Source organism: Saimiri boliviensis, chromosome 3, assembly GCF_048565385.1.
Source record: "Saimiri boliviensis isolate mSaiBol1 chromosome 3, mSaiBol1.pri, whole genome shotgun sequence".
NCBI lineage: Eukaryota > Metazoa > Chordata > Mammalia > Primates > Cebidae > Saimiri > Saimiri boliviensis.
Window position 1 is genome coordinate 116,044,285 of NC_133451.1, and position 24,225 is coordinate 116,068,509.

General features: G+C 44.0%; 1 long non-coding RNA gene across 3 annotated transcripts in view; it reads right to left on the reverse strand.

Moving 5' to 3' along the window:
* Positions 1 to 90: 90 nt before the first annotated feature.
* Positions 91 to 24,225, reverse strand: part of LOC120363548 (uncharacterized) — a 29,444-nt gene continuing 5,309 nt past the window's right edge. The window contains exons 2-4 of one of the 3 annotated variants that reach the window (XR_012516937.1): positions 8,990 to 22,286; positions 2,460 to 2,529; positions 91 to 1,969 (exon numbers count right to left, since the gene is read on the reverse strand). This is a non-coding gene — a long non-coding RNA (uncharacterized LOC120363548). Of the gene's footprint in view, positions 22,287 to 24,225 lie in introns of all 3 variants that reach the window. The other 2 variants (XR_012516935.1, XR_012516936.1) reach the window with 2 other exon arrangements.

Consider the following 24,225-nt stretch of genomic DNA (forward strand, 5'->3'; position numbering starts at 1 on the left):
AGCCACATTTATCCTGATGTGGAGAGAGGTCTTCCGAGCTGAGGTCAGTGCACACTGTCTACACCACGTGTAGTGCAGTGTGGTGTAGACAATGTGCACTGACTTCAGCTCGGAAGACCTCTCTCCACATCAGCTGCAGGTGCTCCAAGTCACCCACGCAGTCTGAGCCTGTCTCCTCATCTGTAAAATACCAACCGGCCTAATCCTCTTAGAGATTGTTTAAGGATCTGGTGAGAAAATATTTTTACAACTGCTCTTTAAACGAAGTCTTAAAGAAATACAAAATATTTTACTCGCCCTTTCTCAATGGCATGAACACAAAATTCTGCTTAAGAAATAGCATCATGAGGCCAGGCTCGGTGGCTCACGCCTGTGATCCTAGCACTTTGGGAGGCTGAGGCGGGTAGATCACCTGTGGTAAGGAGTTCCAGACCAGCCTGGCCAACATGGTGAAACACCATCTCTACTAAAAATACAAAAATAAGCTGGGCATGGTGGCGGGCACCCATCCTGTAATCCCAGCTACTCAGGAGACTGAGGCAGGGGAATTGCTTGAACCCGGGAGATGGAGCTTGCAGTGAACCGAGATCACACCACTGCACTCCAGCCTGGGTGATAGAACAAGACTCGGTCTCAAAAAAAAGGAGAAAAAAGAAAAGGAATACCACCATGGACAACTTCCATGATTTTGTGAGCATCTCGAGAGCATTTAATCAAGTTGGCACGTCCTTAAAGGTATTATTTTAAATATATATAGGAGAAAAAGATACATGTGAGGTTTGAGGGATGTCGCTTAGAATGCAAATACATTCTGTGACATGCGGGGTGGGGGCCGACTGTGGAGGCAGAGACGAGAGAGGGAGATTCTGAAAAAGGAAGCTGCCAGGATAACAGATCGAAGCCAGACCGGGAGAGAAACGCATCCAGACCTCCTGGGTAAGGATAACTCTCACATTTACATGACAGTTTTGATTTAGAAAGTGTATGTTTTCCAAAGCAATTCGGTGAATGGGGTTCACGATAGGAATCGTTGCAGGGTTACTGAGTACAGCGAATACCAAGAGGAGTTTCATGACAAAGGCTACTGTCTGAGGGCCTCTTTTTTTTTTTTTTTTTTTTTTTTTGAGACAGTCTCACTCTGTCACCCAGACTGGAGTGCAGTGGTGCAGTCATGGCTCACTGCAGCCTTGACCTCCCAGGCTCCAGCAGTTCTCCCGCCTCAGCCTCCCAGGTAGCTGGGACTACAGGCGTGCGCCACAATGCTCAGCTAATTTTTTACTTCGAGACAGGGTCTCACTCCATCACCACAGGAGTGCTGTGGTACAGTCACAGCTTACTGCAGCCTCAAACTCCTGGGCTCAAGCAATTCTCCCTCCTCAGCCTTTGGAGCAGCTGGGACTACAGGTGTGCAACCCCAAGCCCACCTAAATTTTCATTTATTTTTCAGAGATGGGGTCGCACTTTCTTGCCCAGGCTGGTGTCAAACTCCTGGCCTCAAGCAGTGCCCCTACCTCAGCATCACTAGGATTACAGGCATGAACCACCATGCCTGAAGGAACTTTTGAATTGGCATTTAGAAGAAAATGCAGCAAGTCCTGAGAGACTGAGGACTCTGCATGGCTCAAGGCCTGGTCTGAACATAAACTGTATCTCTATTAAGGCCCACGTGAGGGCCCCGAGGTGCCCGGCCCTGGAGTCGGGGGATGTGGGTCCCAGGCAGTGCTCTGACGGGCCTTGGCTGAGTGAAGCTGCTGTCTGGGAGTCAGTTTTCTGCTTGGTAAAATTAGGACAATATGCTCTCTTTCGGGGCGGTGGAGTGGGGGGGGGGGGTGTGAGAAGCAGAAGTAATGCATGAAAAGCAATCTGCACCGTACCCTGCATGAAAGCAAGCTGCTGTTCCTATTCAAATGTGCCAGGCCAGTTACTGCAGAGATGTACACTTCATGAAAACACCGTCACCTTCACCAGGCTGCAGAGATACAGTGTTACGGCACAGCTGAGATGAGAAGCTGACTGACCCTGTTAAGAGGACCTGGACATGACTCACAGTAAGAGCACGACAGGAAGAGGGGGAAACACCTGCTTCCCCGGGTGCCAGGGCGTACAGAGAATCTTCACTTGGCTGAAGTCTCACAGTGAGTCTGGGGTTTAATTCAGAGGACTGGAGAAGGCTGGTGCCATGGGAATTGTTCAGAATGGGGGTCCAGGGCCAACAGAGAGAACCCTGACTGTGTTCAGGAAGAAAGGCGAACCTTTGAGCCAGAACAGCTGAGCTAGCATGAGGTCGGAGAGGTAGGAGTTACATGCAGAAAGTGGGCCATGAGCCGGGAGAGGCCTGGTGAGGCGGCTATGCCCACACTGATGATGCAGGTGCCTGGGGTCAGGGCGTGGCAGGGGCACTGGCTCATGGCACAGGGCCCAGCCTTATCACCCTCTCCACCCATCACGCCTGTCCACACCTTTCTGTGCGGGTCCTTGCCCAGCCTGGTCACACTCCACTGGCATCCACGGCTCTGCTCTTTTCCTCACCTGCAAAGGGCAAAACAAAGCAGGCAGCAAGGTTAGGCCAGGTGAGAGGCCACTCACCCTGGCCAGTAAGTGTGGGTGAGCCAGGGCAGGCCAGCGCCCCAGCAATCCAGAAGTCCCCTTGGAACAGATGGAAAAGGCAGTTCCACCCAGCAAGAGCCAATCCTCTTGCCCACTTACCAATCCCAGTCTCTCCACACAGACCTCCAAAGCAACTCCCTAGGCATCTTCAAAGCCAGAGACCCATGCGCTCTAATGAGAGACAGCCCCGGGTTCCACTTCATCTCCTTGAGACTACAGCTTGTGCTTGCTCTCCCCACGGCCACCTTCCCTTCCCGACTGCCAGCGGCAGCCGGCAGATCGCCATTTCCATGCGGCAGCTCAATGTGCTCAGCCAATGCATAAAGGAAGCCAGGGGAAGGTTATCAATAAATAATGGATCAAACAGTGAGGGTGTGAAAGGTGAATACTGGATGTTTTCCGGGAGTTTGCGTAGTCATTCATATACATGTAGACTTTGGAAATTTCCAAGAAAGAAATAACAGCATGTGGCATGTCTCAAACTTGATCGTTCTATAGAAAATATTATGAGCTGACTGTGCACGGCAGCTCACGCCTGTAATCCTGGCACTTTCCAAGATCACAAGGTCAGGAGATCAAGACCATCCTGGCCAACATAGTGAAACCCTGTCTCTACTAAAAATACAAAAATTAGCTGGATGTGGTGGCACGTGCTTGTAGTCCCAGCTATTCGGGAGGCTGAGGCAGGAGAATCACTTGAACCTGGAAGTTGGAGGTTGCAGTGAGCCAAGCACTGCACTCCAGCCTGGAGACAGGGTGAGACTCCATCTCAAAAAAAAAAAAAAAAAAAACGAAAATGTTATGAGCTCAACTGTGCTTCCCCAAAACTCATACATTGGAGATCTAATCCCCAGTACCTTAGAATGTGACTGTATTTGAAGATAAGGCCTTTAGAATGCAAATCAAGGTATAAAATGGGGTCATGAAAGTGGGCCCTGATCCAGTATGATGGGTGTCCTTATAAGAAGAGGGGATTAGGACACAGAGAGAGACGCTGCATGTGTGCAAGCTCAGATGAATGACCATGTGAACACACAGCGAGAAAGCAGCCGCCGTCACCTGCGAGCCAAGGAGAGGATTCAGAGAAACCAAGCCTGACAATACCTTGGTCTTGAACGTCCTGCCTCCAGAACTCAGAAATCTATTTCTCTTCTTAAAGATCCTGGTCTACGGTATTTTGTTATGGCAGCCCTAGCAAACTCACGCAGAAAACCTCTTAGGATCTGCATGATCAGTTTAGGATGTGCTGAAATAGTATTATTAATCATTTCAATACTGTATTACTTATTTTTATTTTTTTGAGATAGTGTCTTGCTCTGTTGCCCAGGCTGGAGTGCAGTGGCATAATCTTGGCTCACTGTGACCTCTACCTCCCAAGTTCAAGCGATTCTTCTGCCTCGACTTCCCAAGGAGTTAGGATTACAGGTGCTCACCACCACACCTGGCTAATTTTTGTATTTTTTTTTTTTTAGTAGAGACAGAGTTTCACCACATTGTCCAGGCTGGTCTTAAACTCCTGACCTCAAGTGATTCACCTGCCTTGGCCTCCCAAAGTGCTGGGATTACAGGCGTGAGCCACCGTGCCTGGCCCAGTACTATTTTATTAAAGTTTTATTCTATGTATCTATTTTTATTTATTGGTTGTCTAATGTCACTGATTTCTAAGCACTAACTTTCCCCACCTTTGGTTGAGTTCTTTGCATCTGATTCACATAAATCCTGAAATAGTACCTACTCTATAAATAGACAAACGCTTCCTGTGCATTCTCAGCCTGGACTCATAATCCCTCCCCGGCCAGCTCCTGGGATGGCTTTGTACCGTGTCAGCGTACCTAGGCTGGAACTATGTTTCTCAGAAAATCTGACCAAAGTGTGGAAGGTAGAGTGAAACAGCAATCATGTTTACAGTCAAAAAGTCTGCGTAGGGCCCAGCACAGACAGCGCTGTGGTGGCTCACACAGGATGCCCTACACTCACTGGCTCCATTTATTGTTACAGGGCAGCGGCTGTGCCTGCGTTTCCTCAGCTCCCACCAGAACCGCTTCTTCAGCTTCTCAGAATCCCGGGTTTATGAGCAATTCCATGGTGAAGGGCACTAGCTCTTCTGTAGATCATCTCCATTGTCAGAGCTGGCATGCGGGAGGTCTGAGGGGCTGGCACGGAAGGCGTCAGTTTCCATCCACCCTCAGGGGTTCTGTCTCCTCCCTGCAGGTGCGGCTCATGCCCGCCCTCTCCCACTTCACACCCATGTACCAGCCCTGCTGACTTCAGGCACACTTCAGGACACAGGGGCAGCAGGTTGCAGCTCTCATAACAATGTGTATCCTAATCTCTTTAATAAATTCCTGCTTTTGGCTGGGTGTGGTGGCTTCTGCCTGTAAACCCAGCACTTTGGGAGTCCAAGGCGGGCAGATCACCTGAGGTCAGGAGTTTGAGACAAGCCTGGCCAACATGGCAAAACCCCATCTCTACTTAAAAAAAAAAAAAAAGAAAAAGAAAAGGTCGGGCACGGTGGGTCATGCCTGTAATCCCAGCACTCTGGGAGGCTGAGGCAGGTGCATCACGAGGTCAGGAGTTCAAGACCAGTCTGGCCAAAATAGTGAAACCCAGTCTCTACTAAAAATACAAAAACTTAGCTGGGTGTGATGATGTGCGCCTGTAATTCCAGCAACTCAGGAGGCTGATGCAAGACTCCATCTCAAAAAAAAAAAAAAAAAAAAAAAAAAGTTAGCTGGCCATGGTGGTGGCACCTGTAATCCCAGCTACTCGGGAGGCTGAAGCAGGAAAATTACTTGAACCTGGGAGACGGAGGTTGCAGTGAGCTGAGATCATGCCATTGCACTCCAGCCTGGGGGACAAGAGCAAAACTCTGTCTCAAAAAAATAAATAAGTAAATTCCTTGTTTTGCTCAAAGTGGTTTTGCGTCTGTAATCAAACTTTAATGATACAGATGTTGGAACCATCGCAGGTGGCACTGGCTTTGGGACCGGGCAGTGAATAGAAGGTAGAAGAGCTTTGAGAAGTGTGTCAGCAAGGGGTTCAATAAACATGACGAAAATATGAATGAAACCTGGAAGAGAAAAGACAGGTTTATGTACTGGTGAGAAGTTCAGCAACGCTGAAACCCAGGATAACTTGGAAAACAGAAAATGCATCAATGAGCTGCATGACTGTGTGGAGGGAACTGACAGCACGCGGGCCACCTAGCTTCTGGATGCTGCAACAAAGTAAGAGAGAATGGGCCGGGCGCGGTGGCTCATGCCTGTAATCCAGCACTTTGGGAGGCCAAGGCAGGCAGCCCACGAGGTCAGGAGTTCAAGACCAGCCGGGCCAACATGCTGAAATTCCGTCTCTACTAAATATACCAAAATTAGCCAGGCATGGTGATTGGCACCTGTAATCCCAGCTACTCAGGAAGCTGAGGCAGGAGAATCGCTTGAACCCAGGAGGCAGAGGTTGCAGTGAGCTGAGGTCACACCACTGCACTCTAGCCTGGGTGGTGGAGTGAGACTCTGTCTCAAAAGAGAAAAAAAAAAAAAAAAAAAAAAAAAAAAAAAAACAGAGAGAGAGAGAGAATGAGCATGAGCTAAGGAACCAATGGTGAAATATAAAGGTGGCATGATTTGCAGGATTTGAAAAAAGAAAAAAAAAGATTTCCCATTCCCAGCCTCTCCAAATGGCAAACACCTCAAAAATTAAGAAATGGCTTGTGGTTCTGGTTCCAGTTAAGATAGAGAGAGCCAATGCCATGTAGCTCCCCAACGGGTTCCTTCTAAGAATCCCAGAGTGGATATGTAAAGCAACTTAATAGGAAATCTTCAAGGAAATAATAGCAGGTGGGTTGGAGAGGGACAGCCAAACTCCAAGAAAGATGAATCAGGTGGGGAATTTCCTCTTTTTCCCCTTTCATGTCTCTTGACATAGATGCAGGGCAGCCAAACCCAGAACTGCTTAAGTGGTTAAGACAGGAAAAGTTTCAGGAGAAATTCTCCTTCTAGTCAGTGAAATAGGAACAGGGGTGTCTGCACGGCAGAGCGAGTGGGGGACATCTGGCTTTACTCCATCCTGACCTGTCCTGATGCCATAAAGGAGAAAGACTGAGGGGTCTTTGGGGAGGAGATGAGTATATTGCAGAGGGAAGGGTGTGGGTGACTGCTGCCAGAGGACAGGTTGGTGGACCACATTATCCAAACACGGTGCAAGAGCACCCCCCAGCCCACCTGCTCTTTTCATAAAGTGATCTTGTCATCTCCCATCAAGAGGTGAAGTCTGTGTCCCTTCCCCTTGAACCTGGATGGGCTTTTGTGCCTGCTTTAACCAAGAGAGGATCGGAGAAGTGACACTCTGTGACTCTGAGACTAGATTCTAAAAGGCAATGCAGTTTCCTGCTGGCTTTTCCTCAGGACACTCTCTCTTGGAAAGCAGTGGCCATGCCATCAGGAAGCCTTGACCATGTGGTGAAGCCCCAGCTGAAGTCCTAGCCCCAGTAATCCCCAGACTGTAAGAGATAATAAGAATGAATGATTTTTGGTCTTTCATGCCTCTAAAGTTGTGAGTGTTTGTTACAAAGCAACAGCTATATAACTATCTACCAAAGACCTGAACTGTAAACCAGGAAGCCAGTTACTTTACAAGGATTAGGTCTTTCCAAAGACTACTTACTCCATCCTCAGCAGCCCCCTCCAGTATCCAGGTCCCTTAGAGGCTACTGGATGAATAAGAAAACAGAGCACAGAGACCCACAGGCCTGGTGACACCTACTGAAGCTTCTGCCCCAAGCTGTGTGCACCAGTGACTGTCATTTCCCTTCCCACCCAGCCCCCAGTGCTGTCTCATTCCTTCTGGAGAGGGTTTACGTCTACCTATCTCCTGCTCTTAATAGTCAATCTTTCCTAGATAAAGCAAGCACAACAGATTCATGGTCTTCTAGGTTAATATGCTTACTATGTTCAGCCTCACAGAAGTTACTACAGATGTCCTGATACAACACACTGATTCACTGGGGACATCTCTCCTCAGTCAGTAATTTACTAATTATTCATTATTCTGACTTCACCCTCTCCCTTTTGATTCTCCTTCATTGTAGTCTGAGAGGTTAACTTATCTCTGAGTTGTGACTGCCTTAGTGACATCCATGGACTGATATACATGGTGCGCCCCACATATCAGCCAAAAGCAATGCCTAGTGTCCTGTCTGGGTGCCAGCCAAAGGGTGCTGATGCATCATATCTTGAGAAACCGTGACGTTTAGCGCATGTAGCTGTTATATTTTCATTCTGAGGCACATGGGGCTGATTTGCTGCGTTGAGCCACACTTTAGCATAACCCCTCTGGTTACTCTCGGTCCCTTGTTATAGAACCAACAGGTTCATGTTCCCATTGTGCAGTAACAGATCCATTACACAGAGACAGCAGGGTTTGCAGCAGAGAAAGTTTGAGAATCACAGGGTGCCAAGCAAGGAGATGGGTGGAGACTCTCAAATCCATCTCCCCAAGGAGTTCTTGGCTGGGGCTTTAAAGGGGACCATGAAGAGCAAGGGATGGGTAATTGGGGTCGCTGATTGGTCAGGGAGGCGGATAAAATCATCAGGATGTGAAAACTGCATTCTTTGGTGAGGCAGCCTCTTGTGGGGTCCATTGGACCAGCTGAGACAGTAGTTTCATCAAGATGCAGAAACTAAAGGAGTAGCTCAAAGACACAACTGAATGTTTCATAATTCTCAAGTTGTTTTCTATAGAGCAGTTAAGGGGAACTATAATCTTGTAACAGGGTCTACATGATCCTAGGACAACAATAGTTGTTCCTCAGACAACTCTGAGGAAGCAGATCAGAGCTGGCTACCCTCATGGTCAATGCTGAATGTGATGCAAGCTGGGTTTATTTTAATGTCTCCCCCTTCCATATTCTCTGATTAATTTTATAAAGTTGATGGGGTCAGTTCCACCCTTTTATTCAATTTTCTGTTCTTTTTTTTTTGAGATGGAGTCTTACTCTGTTGCCCAGGCTGGAGTGCAATGGTGTGATCTCGGCTCACCACAACCTCTAACTCCCGGGTTCAAGTGATTCTCCTGCCTCAGCCTCCCAAGTGGCTGGAATTACAGGCCTGTGCTACCACGCCCAGCTAAGTTTGCACTTTTAGTAGAGATGGGGTTTCTCCACGTTGATCAGGCTGGTCTCGAACCCCTGACCTCAGGTGATCTGCCCACCTCGACCTCCCAAAGTGCTGGGATTATAGGCATGAGCCACTGTGCCCAGCTCCTTTTTAAATCTTTCTACTCCCTTTCTCCTCAATCTTATGTCATGGCACTCTCACGTAAGTACTAGCTGCACTGACAAACTGCTTCAGTTCTTTTAGGGAAGCAACAAAGGTTAAATCCTTACTTTTGGCTCAGAACTTTCTTCAGTTCTCAGACATGTGACATCTTGGAGCCTCAGTTTCCTCATCTGCAAAATGGCAACAGCCACTATTGTCACTTGTTTTCTTCCCAAAATGTTCAAATAATTTCATGTGGGTGAGAACACGATGAAAGGCTTGGCAAGCCACACGAATGTCAGGAAAACATGCAGATAATTTCCTACAAGAATAATTAGGCATTCACTTTCATTCATCCAAATGCCACCTTTGTTCCTTTCTTGCAAGTTAAGAGACATGTCAGGTGCAGAATTCTTAGGGATCAGGGTTTTCTTTTTGCTGGGCAAGAAAAATATACCCTCAAGTGCTTTGGGCAAATAGTTAATTCGGTTTTCCTGTGCTCTACAATTAAAGCCTTATCTGGAATAGTTATGGCTTTGTATCCTTTCAGCCATTTTGATGCTAATCAAGAAAAGTTCAGCAAGGATGAAACTCTAAATATCTAGTACTTTATTTCATGAGCATCTTCATTAATAGTTATGGCTCATTACATGACTGGCCTTCTCAAAAGCAAGAGGAGGCAGATGTGACACAAGCCCTTGGAGAAGGAAATTTGGAACCCCAAATAAGTAAATTTCATCAACAATCTCACATGAAATGACTGTGGGATGCAGGCAAATGTTCCCCTGCCTTCCAGCAGGAGGGCTTTGTCCTCGTGTGTAACCTTTCAAAGGCCCTGGCTCCTGAGAGCCATTTTTCTCCACAGCAAGGATGCTTTTGCAGCTGCTGTAAGGTGCAGGGATTTCATTTTAAATACAAAATATGCTCCAGTTTCTGTAAGAACCTGCAGCTGTTTGGCCACTCTGTGCAAGAGGCTGAATGTTGCGCATTGTCCCTGGGGCTGCTTTAGACCAAAAGCAAAATATTTTCCACTTCCAAGAATTGGTGAAGGGCCACCTATCAGATGAATGTAAAATAGTTCTCCAATTAAGCTCCATACCTACAGAATCCACTTTGAATGTGAGAAGAAAGGGGCACAAGTTAGCAGAGCTGTTCTTGAAAAACGCTGTTCTCGAGATGACAAAGCTCTGTTCAGAGCAGCCTACAGCCCTATTTCTGAAGAAGGAAATACCTGCATTCAGGAGGAGGACTGCAAAATCCTCATTCCCTCTAGGCAAAAGGAGAGAGAAAAGTTGGGATTGTTCAGTGTTCTTATCTAACGCTGAACATCTAGAAGAAGTGAATGCCTAACTCACAAGTAGTGTACATGGTCAGTAGGCAATAAATGTTATTGAAGGAATGAGCTAATGAATACCGCAAAATGCTAACATTTTAGCTGTAAAAGTGATTTTCTTTACAAAACTCCATCAGCCTGAGTTCAAACTGTTCTTTATGGTTCTGAGATGGATGGCAGGAGAAGGGGTAGGCTCACCTGGAAGTCCACCTGGCAGGCTAGCTGCAGCAAACCCGGCAATACTGGGGTGAGACTTGGCATTTAATGGGATCAGAGGTCCCGGCAGGCTTTCCGTAGATCCCGTGACCTCTTCTATTCATGCACTTCAGGAACAACTATTGGCCAAATGCTGGTTTATTGCCAGGCTATCACTTTTTCTTCTTTTCAAATTATTCGGAATTGACCGCACCAAGTTAGCCACATTCCAAACACTTGCACCAATTATCTGTAACACCAAATGTCAAATCATGGCGTTTAGTTGTGTTCTGGAGAAATATCTGAGTCATGATTCTAGATTAGGGAAATCTATAGAAAAAGAAGTCATGGCATGATTACCATTGTCTTCAACCTCTTCTGTCTCGCTTTTGTTTCTGTTAGAGACGGAATAGAATCAAAATGTCAAGGTCTTGCTTTATGCCATTTGGTTGTCACATATAGCCATTTCATTTTTCCCCTTTCAGATGGGACTCAGGTGGCAAGGTGGCAACCTTCAGCAAAATACTTTGCACAGAACCAAGAAGTCCTTGAGAGGGGTGCCCTTTGGGGCCTAGGACACAAGGTTACACAAGAGGGTTTGGTGCACAGAGGTGCTGCATTTGAGCCCCTTCCTCTCTGTGTTCCAAACTGGAGGTTCTGTGATCTGTCACAGTGTACTTTCTACAGGTAACACGCTGAATGCCAAAGTCAGCTGTCACGTAGGTGTTCGATGGTATCTTTTTTGGTGTGTGGAGCACCTTAGAGACAAGGTAGGACTGAAGCCTGCAGTCTCCCAGAGTGGGACACCAGGACCCCAATAGTAAATGTCTTAACGCAAAGCTGTGACTCGCAGGCATCTGTCGGGAATCCTCATCTCACTGCATTTGCCCAAGAGCTGAAGGGACTTTTACAATAACGCCCTTCAAACTGGAAGGGAGTGACCATTTAAGATCCTTGTAAGGCATACTAAGAAGATAAAGGAAGGAGGAAGAGCCAGGAGAAGGGAAAGGGAATATTCCATCAGCCACTCTCTTCCTTTGAACCTAACCAGACAGCCTCAGCAAGATCACAGATCTTAGAGTCCTTGAGGCAGCTGTGACATCCAGGGGTCTCTCTGGACAACTCCTGCCCAAAGATGTCCTTCATACACTGAACAGCTGCTCCAATCTGACACTACTTCTCTTCTCCACATCTCTGAGCTTCTTTCCAGTGACGTCCCTCATCTTAGGCTGGTGCTGATGAAACCCAACCGCATCACTTAGGCCTCTTTTTTTAGCTTCTTTTTATTATGAACCTTTTCCTCTGAACACATTTAAGGGGGCGGTGCAAAAGTGTACATGTGAACTTTTGCTTGTCTGAATTGAGAAAATGACGAAGCATTAGGAACGTCCTAGTTTTGAATATGCAGTATCAGCAGATCCTTCTGTGCAACTCTCCCAGAAAGGGTGCGACTCTGCGCATGCATGCCTGTGCCATCTTGGCACCTCCTCCCTCAGGTCCCCTCTGTCAGCTCAGCCTAATGACTGGTCCTCACCGATTGTTCCTGAGTGGAACTGAGATATTAAGGTACATTTTCTAAATGTGGAGTTTCCTATTCAGGACTTCCCAACTCATTCCTGTACCACCCCACTAGAAGGAATACGGACAGACTCACTCACTAAAATGGTGAGGCGAGTGCCCGCAGCCGGCCAGGCTGAGCCGTTTCTGAAGCTCAGAGCAGCTATGACTCATCCCTCCTCCAGTCCGTTAACTTCCCACTCCTGTCACTAGACCAGCTACTCCTCGCGCTCTGACTCCTACAAACCCACTTATTTTCAAATTTGCTCAATAACCATGACATTCAAACCCAACATGCTCCATGCACAGGATGCTGTGAAAACACACGGTGAGAATTAAGGGTCCACAGAAGAAATAATGGCCACAGAGCGAGGATTGTTTCCTTGGATGCTGGGTGATGAGAAGTAACTGCTAGTAAGAGACAATAGCAAGTTTTAGGACATGTGCCATCTGGCCCAATTGAGTTAAGGGAATGCAGTCATCCTAACTGGTGGTTTTTGGAAAGCCACACAACATTTTAATTGAATGCACAGGCTCCTGCATGATTAGGAACATAATACTTTGGTGCCCAGGCCGGATTGAGCTGGTAACAATGAGCTGAAATGGCTTCCTGCCATGAAGCAGAGAAGCTCAAGCTTATTCTCCCTGTGACACTTCCAGGCCCTGTTGCAAAGTCACAAAAGAAACTCAGGAAGCCAATTTTCAGAGGTTTAGAGCTTTCCTGCATGGTTCTAACTAACTGTGTGATACAAAAATGCAATGACTGCATAAGGAGGATTGCAGCTGGATTTTGGAGAAACTCTCTGAAGAGTGGACAAGAGGAACCAGCAGTCTGGTGCAAAGTCACTAAAGCAAGTAGCAAGTAGTACCACTTCCTCCCATCCTCCCATCAGACACCATGGATTTACAGGGGTCTCCAGTCATGCAGCCACTTCACAGTTTGCATCTTAAGCCCACCCAAGATATTGTCAATAAGATATTGTCTTGAATTCCCAGCCAGAGTCCAGGGGATACAGACGTTTCCAACACTTTGAAAACAGGAAATATTCAACAGAGTCATTCAGCAAATATTTATTCAGTGCCTACCACATTCCAGTGACTGGTAATTGGCGTGGATATCAGTCCAATAAAATTAACCATTGGACTAACATTGGGAACCCCTAAGAGACATATTCAACATGAGCCTGAATTAAAAACACAACTAATTGGCAGGGCACGGTGGCTCATGCCTGGCACTTTGGGAGGCCAAGGCGGACGGATCACAAGATGAAGAGATAGAGACCATCCTGGTTAACATGGTGAAACCCAGTCTCTACTAAAAATACAGAAATTAGCCAGGCATGGTGGTGTACGCCTGTAGTCCCAGCTACTCGAGAGGCTGAGGCAGGAGAATTGCTTGAACCCAGCAGGCAGAGGTTGTGGTGAGTCAAGATCATGCCTCTGCACTCCAGCCTGGCAACAGAGCGAGACTCCATCTCCAAAAAGGAAAACAAAAAGAGAGATGGAAAATATAACTGATTTTCCATATTGTGATTTTTAAAATGCATTTGCTTTAAAAGTTAAATCAAATGGGCCTTTCACTTGAAACTCAGATCTGGCCATTTCTATGCGACTGTCAGTGGAAACTCACTGAGGCGGCCCTCAGAGCAGCTCTTTCATCTCAGCGTGTTTACACCTGAACTTCCTGATGAATCACAATTATTGATTAGTATATGTTGCATCCCAGGGATGCTTGATTGTGGTGGATAAGCCTTTTTACATGCTGCTGGATGTGGTATGTCAGTATTTTATTGAGGATTTTTGCATCAATGTTCATCAAGGATACTGGCCTGAATTATTATTTTTTGTTGTTGTTGTGTCTCTGCCAGGTTTTGGTATCAGGATGATGCTGGTCTCATAGAATGAGTTGAGGAGGAATCCTTCCTTTTCAATTTTTTTGGAATAGTTTCAGTAGAAATGGTACCAGCTCTTCTTTATACCTCTGGGAGAATTCTCAGCTGTAAATCTGTCTGGTCCTGGCTTTTTTTGGTTGGCAGGTTATTTATTGCTGCCTAAATTTCAAAACTTGTTACTGGTCTATTCTGAGATTCAATTTCTTCCTAGTTGAGTCTTGAGTGGGTGTATATGTTCAGGAATTTATCCATTTCTTGTAGATTGTCTAGTTTATGTGCATGAAGGTATTTATAGTATTCTCTGGTAATTGTTTGTATTTCTGGGGAATCAGTAGTGATAGCCCCCTTATCATTTCTAATTACGTATATTTGAATCTTCTCTCTTTTCTTCTCTGTTAGTCTAGCTAGTGGTCTATATATTTTATCAATTTTTTCAAAAAACCAGCTCCTGGATTTGTTAATTTTTTGAAGGGATTTTTGCATCTCTATCTCCTTCAGTTCTGCTCTGACCTTGGTTATTTCTTGTCTTCTGCTTGGGGTTGGTTTGCTCTTGGTTCTCTAGTCCTTTTAGTTGTAATGTTATGTTTAGTTGTTAACTTGAGATCTTCCTAGCTTTTTGATGTGGACATTTAGTACTATGAATTTCCCTTTTAACACTTCTTTAGCTACAACCCAGAGATTCTGGTATATTGTATCTTTGTTCTCACTAGTTTTAAACAACTTCTTGAGTTCTGCCTTAATTTCATCTTTTACCCAAGAGTTATTCAGGTGCAGGTTGTTCAATTTCCATGTAGTTGTGTGGTTTGGAGTAAATTTCTTAATTTTGAGTTCTAATCTGGTTGTACTGTAGTCTGAGAGACTGTTACGATTTCAGTTCTTTTGCATTTGGTGAGGAGTGTTTTACTTCCAATTATATGATCAACTTTAGAGTAAGTGCCACATGACAATGAGAAGAATGTATATTCTGTTGTTCTGGGGACAAAGCCCACATTTTTTGCAAACTCCAACAAGATTAAAGGCAAGATTATTATAAGCAGAGCTGTCTTGAGCTGTAGTGATGAAGAAGAGATCCTGGTTGTGAGAAGTTAGTGTGCCCACAAGGATAGAGAACAGGGACTTTTGTCTGGTAGTGGAATTGTTTCGTATCCTGTTTATGGAGATGGTTTGTAGGGATGAACTTATACATGTATTAAAATTCATAGAAGGTACACCCCCACAAAAAGTCCATCTGCAGTATAATTTTTTTTTTTCAGACAGAGTCTTGCTCTGTCACCCACGCTGGAGTGCAATGGCATGATTTCAGCTCACTGCAACTTCCGCCTTCCAGGTTCAAGCGGTTCTCCTGCCTCAGCCTCCTGAGTAGCTGGAACTACAGATGCGCACCACCATATCCAGCTAATTTTTGTATTTTTAGTAGAGATGGGGTTTCACCATGTTGTCTATAACTATCTCAATCTCTTGACCTCGGCCTCCCAAAGTGCTGGGATTACAGGCATGAGCCACTGCACTGGGCCTTAAAAGTTTTTTTAAAAACAGAGCTGCTTCAACCGAAAAATTTTCTGCTATTCAATGTGGATGACACTGAAATTGACCCAAAAACTTAAAAGTAAAAATCTAAGCTACCTTTCCTTCTCTAGAACTGTACTCGGTCATCCGTAGGCAAAGCTGTGCCTACACAAAGGCCCCTCCCTACCTACCAACACCTTTTCTGAGCATCCCTTTCCTCTCTGGATCCTCCCACACAGCTCTGCAAACAGGGCATGCATGGGCCCATGCTGCCTTCCCCATAAATGCACACGCTCTGTTCTTTGTGATAATCAGGCCCACTGCCCCTAATGCCTGCACTAGGTAGCTCCTCCTATTCCAGAACCCTAATCTATTTATCAAAACCTCACTTCCTGAGAGGTTCTGCTCTAGTTAACTGTGATAGTAAGAGAGTCCAATAAACCCATCCTCACCACACAGAGCTGTTAATGACAAAGAGTAATTGAATGGACAGATATATCAGTCAAGCATAGGCAGATCATGGGGAACTGGAGGCAGGGAAGCTTTCACAACATCATTTGCCTCACTCCTGGTAGGTCTGGCTGATTCTGGCCTCAACACACACCTAAGCCATCTCAGAAACCTGTCATCCCTTTTCTTAAAAGTCTTCAGAATGGCCGAGCGTGGTGGCTCACACCTGTAATCACAGCACTTTGGGAGGCCGAGGCAGGTGGATCACTTGAGGTCAGGAGTTTGAAACCAGCCTGTCCAACATGGCGAAACCCTGTCTCTATTAAAAATACAAAATTAGCCAGGCATGGTGGTGCATGCCTGTAATCTCAGCTACTCGGGAGGCTGAGGCAGGAGAATCGCCTGGGAGGTGGAGGTTGTAGTGAGCCGAGACCATGCCACTGCACTCCAGCCTGGGCAACAAGAGCAAAACTTCATCTCAAAAAAAAAAAAAAAAAAAGTCTTCGGAATATTGAAAGAGGTTATGCAAGTGTGAGAGCGAGGGCTCAATTTCGCTGTGAACTTCAAACTGCTTCAAAAAATAAGGTCTTTTCTTTAAGTCTTCACAGACTTCTCAGTATATATGCTGCACAGTAATTCTTTAGCATAGTCTGGACAAAGCTGACTATATTATTCAATAGAGTAATAATAAAATAACAAGAGCTAGTATGTTTTGACCATTTATTATATGACAAGCACTGTTCTAAGTACTTCATATATACTTAGAAGTTACTGCATTTAATTTTCTAGCAATCCTAAGTGGTAGACACTGTTATCATTTCAATTTTACAGGTGAGGAAACTGAGGCAAAAGCAGTGAAAGCAACTTGCTGTGGTAGACACAGAGGGGTGCCACCCACACCCCTGTCAGACCTGGCCTTGTTGCCTGGCTGTGGGGAGGGGACCAATGCCGTGAGCCTTCTGCTGCCAGCTGTTCAGGTCAGCCTTAGATACAGAGCCCCTCATTAAATGAGGGGCTTCCCAGGCCACACACAGCAGGCCTAGGAGCCAGGCCTGTGTGTAAAGGTCTGGCCATTTCAGCCCAGTGTAGGCGTGCTGACTGTCGGGCCCCCGGGCCAGCTGCATCCAGCCAGTATCTCCTTCCCACCCCTTTCTCTGCCCAGTCCTGCTCCACCATGGGCCTGCCCTGTGTTGACCCTTGCAAATACCCTGCACCCCAAACTCTGTCTCGGCACCGGATTCTGGAGGACCCAACCTATAGCACTTGCCAAGGGTCACGCGGCAGCTAAGTCATGACCCTACAGTTCAAACCCTGATAGTCTTACGCTCTTCCACATTATTATATGCTGCCTCCAAATACAAAAACAAATCTAGAACTCTCCTATAGCAATAGGTTAAAACTATTACTAAGAGTGTCAGAAATTTTTCCTTTAATTTTTAATAATAGCTTCATTGGTATATAATTCACATACCACAAAATTCATCCCTTTAAAGTACACATACAATTCAATGTTCTTAGCACATTGGCAAAGTCCTGTAATTATGACCTCTATCTCATTCCAGAACATTGCACTACCTCAAAAAGAACCCCTGTCCCCATGAGCAATCAATTCCCACTTGTCTTTAACTTTGCTCCACCTAAACAATAATTCATGGAGTTAATCTGTTCTTGCCAGCTGTGAAATGTATCCACTGTGATCGAAGATACAAACTCTCTTAATTTCACTTCCTTTTAAAGATTAAATCCATAAACATGTTCACATTCTTGTTTGGTAATCTCACTCCTGGGAATTTATTCTAAGAAAAAAGTAGCAAAAGATGGGAGGAAAACAAAATGGTTTGCTGCAGCATCCTTTAAAAAGCTAAGAAACTGGAAACAAATGGAAACAAATATTGTCCCTCACGGGTGATTGTTTAAACTATGGCACATTAACAAAATGGAATATTGTGCATCTATCAGAGACTAAATTGCAACAAGAAAGATGTTTGGTATAACATTAAGCATAAAAGCAGAAAATAAAGTTGCATCTACAACTATGTAAAATATGTATGTATGCATAAGGGTCAAAAGGAAATGGAGAAAAATGAAAACACTTGCTGAACAGGATGTTGGAACTGTGAATTATTTTCATTCTTCTGAGTTTCTTTATTATTGTCAAAATGTGGTCTTTAAAATAAATGAGAATTAGAGGGAAAACATGCATGTATCTACTCTTGCCAGGAAAAATTCTCACTCAAAGGGATGTGCTATGACAGAAAATGATTGTTAAGGGGAAGGACTTTGTAGGCACATGGACTTGGACTTCAATTCTGGCTCTGATGCTTCTTGAGATGCGACAACAGGCAGTAGCCTAATTCTGTTAAGTCTAGTTTTCCACAACTGTTAACGGGCTGATACAGTCATACCCTACCCCACAGGGCTGCTGTGAAGAGAGGTGAGATAATGGAGCCCGGCACTCCCTTTTTTTTTTTTTTTTTTTTGAGACAGGGTCTCTCTCTGTCGCCCAGGCTACTCTCCCAATTACATATGTAATGTTCCACAGGTCCCTGATACTCTGCTCAGTTTTCAATTATTATTATTCTCTTATCTCTGTGTGTCTCATTTTAGGCAGTTTCTATTGTTATATCTTCACATTCACTAGTCTTTTCTTTCCTTTTTTCTTTTTTTTTTTTTTTTTTTTGAGTCAGAGTCTCTGTCACCCAGGCTGGAGTGCAGTGGCATGATCTTGGCTCACAACAACCTCCACCTCTAGGTTCAAACAATTCCTCTGCCTCAGCATCCTGAGTAGCTGGGATTACAGGTGCGTGCCACCATGCCTGGCTAACGTTTGTATTTTTAGTAGAGATGGAGTTTCACCATGTTGGCCAAGCTGGTCTCTTTGGCCAGGCTGGCCTCGAACTCTTGACCTCATGATCCACCCACATTGGCGTCCCAAAGTGCTGGGATTACAGGCATGAACCACAGAGCCCGGTTCACTAGTCTTTTCTTTTACAATGTCTGATCTGCTATTAATCCCGTCTGGTGTATTTTCATTTCTGCTATTTTAGTTTTCATTTCTATAAGTAATGATTTGGTATTTTTATATCATCCATATATCTATTTAACTTTTTAAACATATTGTATAGACATAATAGCTAATAATAATACCTAATAAGGTTAACTAATAATAATAGTGAATCTTTGTCTATAATTGTATCACCTGTGTCAGTTCTGGGCTAGTTTTGATTGATTGATTTACCTCCTAATTGTGGGCATCATTTTCTTGCTTCTTTTTTTTTTTTTTTTTTTTTTTTTTTTTGTGACGGAGTTTTGCTCTTGTTACCCAGGCTGGAGTGCAATGGCGCGATCTCGGCTCACCGCAACCTCCGCCTCCTGGGTTCAGGCAATTCTCCTGCCTCAGCCTTCTGAGTAGCTGGGATTACAGGCACGCGCCACCATGCCCAGCTAATTTTTTGTATTTTTAGTAGAGACGGGGTTTCACCATGTTGACCAGGTTGGTCTCGATCTCTCGACCTTGTGATCCACCCGCCTCGGCCTCCCAAAGTGCTGGGATTACAGGCTTGAGCCACCGCGCCTGGCCCTTGCTTCTTTTTTTTTAATCTGACAATCTTTGATTGGATGTCAGACATTATGAATTTTACCTTGAAAGGTGCTGGATGTATTTATATTCCTGTATTCTTGAGTTTTATCCTAGGATATTGTGAAGTTACTTAGCAATGATTTGATTATTTTGAATCATGCCTTTAAAATATGTTAGGCTGGACTATAGCAATGTTTTGTCTATAGATAGTCTCGCTACTGGGGCAAATCCCTTTATGTCCTATAACAAATGCCATGCACATCGTGATGCTTTCCACTTTGGTTGGAAGGAAGAGCACTATTTCCAGTGCTATGGGAGTACCAGGCAATGTTCTCTCCAACCCTTTCAGTGGGACCATGTGCTAATAATGAATTCTCAGCCAAATAATCAAGGGTACCCTCTGCAGATCTCTAAAATTCTGTCCTGTCTGTGTGTGGCTCTCTCTGTTTTGTAAAATCTAGCTACCTTGGTCTCCCTGGACTCTCAGCTCCAACACCTCGACTCATTGAGTCCTCCTGGGCTCTGCCCCTTTCCCTTGCTGAGGGCTGAAAGGAGAGGCAGTAGGCTTCGGTAGTCATATGGCTCATTCATTTGTTTTTGGCTCTGAGGTATCATTGTCTTTTGTTGCCTGATTCCTAGAGTCTTTCAAACCACTCTTTCATATGTTTTGTCCACTTTTCCATTATTTTATGCAGGAGAGTAAAAAAGGTCCCTGTTACTCCATCTTGGCTGGAAATGGAAGTCTCTAATCTTGCTACATTTCTGCATAAAACTTTCTGTCCGGAAAACAAATTAAGGGGGGAAAAAAACCTTTGAAAAGAGTCTTCTGTTTTCACTTCATTCCTTCCTGTTATTTCTCAAATTCACTCTACTCTTTTGTCTCCACACTGCTGAAAACGTGTTCTTCAGTGACCTCCAATACATAATTCTCAGTCCTCATTTTACTCACTCTCTCAGTTTATGACACAGTTTTGCTTCGATCTTGAAACATTTTCTTCCCTTCTCATCCAAGATACTGCACAAACTTTCTTGGCTTTCTATTGTCCATATCTTTGTTGTATCCACTTACTCTTTCCAACCTCTAAAAGTTGGAATACCCCACAATCAGTCTACAAATCTTTTTTCTCTGTTCACATCCTTTTCTTTATTTACCCTCATTCACTCTCAAGATGTTGAATACCATCTGTACATTAACTCAAATCTTCAGCTCTGATCTTTCCCAGATATAGACATAATTATAAATACACACATATATATGTATGTGTAATTTTCTACTTGTCATTTCCACAAGAATTTCTAATAGGTATCTCAAACCTAGCATGTCCCAAAGAAAATAATTTATTTTCTGCCCTAACCTGTTCTCTTTCTTCAGGGTTCCCCATCTCAGCAAATGAAAACAGCACTCAGTTGCCTGGGTCAAAATTTATACTCGTCCTTCACTCTTCTCTTTTGCTTACACCCCATATGCAATCCACCTGTAAACTCAGGGAGTTGTAACTTCAAAAATCCCACCACTCCTTACCAATTCTATGGCTAATACCCTATTCCAGGCACCCCCAAACTACAGCCCGCGGGCCGCATGAAGCCCCCTGAGGCCATTCATCCGCCCCCACCCCCGCCGTACTTCAGGAAGGGGCACCTCTTTCATTGGTGGTCAGTGAGGGGAGCACAGTATGTGGCAGCCCTCCAACAGTCTGAGGAACGGTGAACTGGCCCCCTGTGTAAAAAGTTTGGGGATACATGCCCTATTCCAAGCCACCTTTCATCTTTCACCTGGACAACTAAAGTAGCCTCATAACTGTTTTCTCTATAGTATATTCTCCATACAGCAGCCATAGCTTTACTTTTAAAACATAAGTTATCCCAGTTGGCATTTTTGTAGAAATTGATGATATGATTCTAAAATTCATACCAAATTTTGAGAGACTCTGAATAGCCAAAACAATTTTGAAAAGGTAGAACAAAATTGGAAGACTCATACTTCACAATTTCAAAACATACTACAAAGCTATAGCTATCAAGCTTGCACTGTTACTGGGATATGGATAAACACATAAATGAATGTAATGAAATGGAGAGCCCTGAAGTAAACATACACATCAGTGGTCAGTTGGTTTTTGACAAGGATGGTAAGACAATCCAATGGAACAAAGTATAGTCTTTTCAACCAGATATCCACATGCAGGGTAACAACACATTTGGATCCTTCCTCACACCATTTAGAAAAATTAACTCAAAATGGATCAAAAATTTAAATATAAACGTTAAAACTATAAAACTCTTTGAAGGAAACATAACTGTAAATCTTCATGTACTCAGATTAGGTAAATAGGTAAATATGCTATGACACCAAAAGCATAAGCAATCAAAAAAAAATAAATATACTGGGCTTCAGCAAAATTTAAAGCCTTTGTGTTTCAATGGATACAATCAAGGAACTAAGAAAGAAAAAATATTTGCAAATCACATATCTGATGAAAATCAAGTATCAAGAATATATTTTTAACAACTCTTGTACTCAATAGTAAAAAGGCATAATCCAATTTAAAATGAGAAAATATTTTCTTAGTCCATTTTGTACTGCTTTAACAGAATACCTAAGACTGGGTAATTTGTAATAAAAGAAATTTACTGGCCAGGTGCAGTGGCTCATGCCTGTAATCCTAACACTTTGGGAGGCTGAGGTGGGCAGATCACCTGAGGTAGGGAGTTCAAGACCAGCCTGACCAACATGGAGAAACCCTGTCTCTACTAAAAATACAAAATCAGCCAGGCATAGTGGTGCATACCTGTAATCCCAGCTACTCGGGAGGCTGAGGCAGGAGACTCACTTGAACCAGGGAGGTAGAGGTTGTGGTGAGTTGAGATTGTGCCATTGTACTCCAGCCTGGACCACAAAAGCAAAACTCCATCTACAAAAAAAGAAAGAAAGAAAATAAAGAAATCTATTGCCTCACACTTTGAGAGGCTGGGAAGTCCAAGATCAAGGGGCTGGCATCTAGCAAGGATTTTCTTGCCACATCATCCCATGGCAGAAGGGCAAAGGGAGTGAGAGGGCAAGAAGGAGCTGACTTGTGCTTTATAAGAAATTCACTCCCACAATAACAAACCTACTACCTTGATAATAGCATTAATCCAATCATGAGAGCACAGCCCTCATGACCTCTTAAAGGTCCTACCTCCCAACACCACTGCACTGGGGATCAAGTTTCCAACACACGAACTTTGGAGGATATATTCAAACCACAGCAGATTTGAATGGACATTTCTCCATAGATATGCAGGTGACCAATAAGCACATAAAAAGATGTTCAATTTCATTAGTTCTTAAGGAAATGCAAAATAACACTTCGTGCACACTACAGGTCTATAATCAAAAAATAAAAAATAGTAAGTATTTGATCCTGGGCTTCCGAGTACCATGAGAAAAAAGAAAAACAGAAAAAAAGAGAAAAGAAAAAAATAGGAAGTGTTGGTAAGGCTGTGGAGAAACTGGAACCCTCATACACTGCTGATACAGATGCTGTGGAAAACAGTCTGGCAGTTCCTCAAAAGGTTAAGTATGGAGTTACCACATTAACCAGCAATTCTACTCCTAGATATAAACCCAAGAGAAATGAAAACATACATGCTAGTAAACACTTGTACACAAATGCTTATAACAGCATTATTCATAATTGCCCAAAAGTGAAAATGATCCAAATATCCACTAACTAATAAATAAAATGTGGCATATCCATACAATGGAATATTATTCAGCTACAAGAACAATAAAATGCAGCTACATGCTAAAACATAAATGAACGTTGAAAACATTATGCTGGCCGGGCGTAGTGGCTCACACCTGTAATCCAAGCACTTTGGAGGCCAAGGCGGGTGGATCACCTGAGGTCGGGAGTTCAAGACCAGCCTGACCAACATGGTGAAACCCCGTCTTTAAAAAAAAAAAAACAAAAGAAAGAAAACATTATGCTAAGTGCCAGAAGCCAGATACACAAGGTCACATATTATATTATTCCATTTATGTGAAATGTCCAGAATAGGTAAATCCATGGAGACAGGAAGCAGATTTGTGGTTTCTGCCTGGAACATGGAAGTAAGGTAACCACTATTAATGGGTCTGCTAAGGGGCTTCTTTTAGGGGTGATGAAGTGCTCTGGAATGATACAGAGGCAAAGGTTGGCAATCTTGCGACTATATTAAAATCACCGAATGGTTCACTTTCAAAGGGTAAATTTGATGGTATATAAATGTGTCTCAATTTTTAAAATAAAATATAAGATCTTGTTACATCCCTGTATAATACTTTCAGTGAATTCCCATCATATTTTCTTTTAAAATAAAGTCCAAAGTCCTTCCTCATCCTACAAGGTTCTGAATGATGCGGACCCTGCTTTCCTGTGTCCTGTCTTCACCTGCCATCTTTCACAGTCCTCTGGCTCTACACTCTCTGCTGTTTCTCAGCCCACTCCTGGTGAAGGCCCTTGCCTTTTCCATGTCTTTATTTGGAATGTTCTTCCCCAAGATCTTTACCTGGCTCGTTTTTTACTTTTATCCTGGAAAAACGTTCAGTTGTCACTTCCTCTAAAAGACCTTCTGCTAGCATCCTGTCTAAAATGACAGTACCATTATTCTCTAGCTCTCTATCCTGTGTGATTTTCTCCACGGTACGTACCATTGCTGGCCATTATCTACTCTGGCCGCTGCTCATTGTCTGTCCCTCACTAGCATGTAAACTGTTCAAGGGATGGGACTTTTCTTGTGTCTTGTTCACTATTGTATCCTGCACCTATTTTCTGTGTCTGAGACCTAACAGATGTGCTGTATTTATTTGTTGAGTTAAATAACAAA